Below are 3,198 nucleotides of genomic sequence, written 5' to 3' on the forward strand. Positions count from 1 at the left end.
CGCCAGGGCGCACGTAGTAACTGCGAAATACAGCACTCATCTGTCTCTCGCTTATTATGTCTGGGACAGAAAGGCACTTCCCTGGGTCCTTTCTGGTTTGTGCCCAGTGAGGCAGAGGCCCTCAGGGGCCTTTCAGGGCTTATGTTCACTCGTTCGTCCAACAGACATTTTGGAGTGTCTGCCACGTGCCCAGCCCTGGCTCCGCCCGCCTCTGCCTGAACCCATGAGCGCTGGTCAGGGCTGGCAGTGAGCAGTTCTGAGATGGCTGGGGGGATGCAAGACACAGTGGAGCATGGGGTGGAGACTACCTGCTGGACAGTTGTCTCCCCCTGCTTCCGAGCTGTCCTTAAAGTCATGAGCTTTGGAATGCACACACCATACTTTGCAGATGAAGAGGGGAGCGTTTCCTGAAGTGTTACTGAAAACCCTGTAGCGGTTCCTGCATTCTAGGGTAAAAACAACTCTGCTTTGAGGGGGACCCCTTGGTGAGCCTATTTGGTCTTGTAGATATAAGGCACATACCCACGGTTGGAGGGGAGATTCCAAGGGAAAGTCATCTGAATGCAAATGTTTCTGAGATGTTAAATGCTGATCTTTTGTTTGTGTTCTTATTTGTTTTTTAGTGTTTATTCCTTTTTGCTTTGGGGGCATGGGTGAGTGGGGACAGTGGTGGCATCGGTTCGCTTGGCATATCACAGGGAACAGAGAACAGAAGCTTGCTGTGTTCCTTAATTAGGGAGGCCCAGTCCAAGTGACACATGGCCCGGCAGGTGCTACGTACAACCCAGATGTTTTGCTTAAGGATGGAAAGATGGACTTCGGGAAACCCTGAATAACCTCTGCAGAGGTTATTGTGATGACAAAGGGATCTGGTGTTGCTGGCCAGGAGTGGGAGATAACGAGGGGAAAATATACCAGTCAGGCGTGCCAACTGACACGTGGGGAATGAACCCCATCTCTGGGGCAGCAGGCCAGAGGCTGAGGAGAGAACCAGACAGAGAGGACCCCCTAGTGACACCGGGAGTAGGGATGAGCTGCTCCCCAGTTCCTAGTTTTATGTTTTTGTCTTACGCTTATAATCACCTTGTGTTAGCCGCAAGCCACCTGCTCGCTGTGGGGGGGCCATAAAGGAAGGGGCCAGTGTGCACGGCTTTTAGCACCCGAGAGGGCTGCAGCTACGGGGAGAAGAGGTTCAGGGACCCCCAGAGGGAGTCCATTGGGAGCAAGCAGACCAGAGTTTCCGTGTGGGAGTCCTCTGGAACCTTCTGGGACGGAACTGGATTTCCCCCAGTCAGGCGGGAGGGGAGCTTGTTCAAAATGTAAAGATTTTAAAGGGAATCATGACTTTTGATTCTGCAGGACTGGGATTTTTATGTCACGCGTAGTCAAGCACAGCACAAGGGGAGGGGGTGTTGGATGCATGGCATGCTGATGCTAATAGACCATTCTGACCCTACGCTGTTCCTGTTGAAACTTCTTTTATCACTTTAGCCGAACAATACAAACTCTAAGAATGCTTTCTGAACCCCTCAAAGTTCTGTTCTCTTGAAGTGTCTGTTCCCAGTGCTTTTTTTTTTTTTTGCGCGCGGGCCTCTCACTGTTGTGACCTCTCCTGTCGCGGAGCACAGGCTCCGGACGCGCAGGCTCAGCGGCCATGGCTCACGGGCCCAGCCGCTCTGCGGCATGTGGGATCTTCCTGGGCTGGGGCACGAACCCGTGTCCCCTGCATCGGCAGGCAGACTCTCAACCACTGCACCACCAGGGAAGCCCCCCCAGTGCTTTTTTTTTTTTTTTTTTTTTTGTGGTACGCGGGCCTCTCACCGTGGCCTCTCCCGTTGCAGAGCACAGGCTCCAGACGCGCAGGCTCAGCGGCCATGGCTCACGGGCCCAGCCGCTCCGCGGCATGTGGGATCTTCCCGGACAGGGGCACGAACCCGTGTCCCCTGCATCGGCAGGCGGACTCTCAACCACTGTGCCACCAGGGAAGCCTAGTTCCCAGTGCTTTTGAAGCCCACCAGCCCATCGTTAACTGGGCAGATGCTTTAACCAGAAGACAACTATTTATGGACCACACGATGTTTCTTGGTGCAAAGTGGTTCGTTTTATTTTTATTTTTTCTTCTTCCTTTTGTTTGATTATGGTGGGTATTAAAATATATTCGGTTTGCTAGGTTAAATATAAAAAGACAAATTTTTTCTGTGTGTTTTCAGAAAGATTGCTTAAAGTTCAACTTCAAAGTTAAAGCGTATTTGAGTTTGTAGCAACATGGGGGGGTGCCTTGTAAATGAGTAATTTGGGGTTCTGCCAGTTCCGTTTCAAAAGAAGGGCGTTTGAAAAGAAACCAGTGGAGGCCACAGGTTCCTGGTATTTCCGTCTTGATGCAGGTTGGCTCCCCCAACCTTTGCTTGATCCTGCGAGTCCTGAGCGTGTTGGCAGGGAGAGTTCTGAGTTGGAAAGACAAGGGAGGTCTGGCTGGCTTTAGTGGATTTTCCAGAGCCCTGGCTTCTGCACTTCGCATGAGCATCAGAACCCTCCCTTTAGGCATAATATCATCGAGCTGCCTGATGAGTGAAACGGGAAAAATGGAGCAGCTCTGGGCTGGGCAGGGCCCAGAGTTTCACGTGGGCAGCCTGGGGGGCATGTGCTAGACCTGAAGCCCTGGCGGACAGGCTCTACCAACAGTTGAGGGCAATAAAGTAATAATGACAAGGACAGCAGTGACATTCGCGGAGCGTTCACGCTGTCCCAGGTGCCGTTTCTTTCTTTTTAAAAAATTTATAGTGAATTTTATTAAAAAATTTTTTTTAATGTAATTTTTATTTTATGTTGGGGTATAGTTGATTTACAATGTTGTGTTTGTTTCAGATGTACAGCAGCGTGGTTCAGTTATACGTATACATATACCCATTATTTTTCAGATCCTTTTCCCATTTAGGTCATTACAGAGTATTGAGTAGAGTTCCTCGTGCCATACAGTAGTTCCTTGTCGATTATCTATTTTATATATAGTAGCGTGTATATGTTAATCCTGGCCTCCTCATTTATCCCTGTGCTGTTTTAAATACTTTTGGACGACCTTCAGTCACCCTGTGGCTCTATGTGTTCATTATCTCCATTACAGACTTGGCCCCCGTGAACACGTGGCACCCACTCACCCAGCTTTACACGGTGCTCCAACTGGGTAAATGTTTATAGCAG

The sequence above is a fragment of the Pseudorca crassidens genome, chromosome 9 (genome assembly GCF_039906515.1).
Source record: "Pseudorca crassidens isolate mPseCra1 chromosome 9, mPseCra1.hap1, whole genome shotgun sequence".
Taxonomy (NCBI): Eukaryota; Metazoa; Chordata; class Mammalia; order Artiodactyla; family Delphinidae; genus Pseudorca; species Pseudorca crassidens.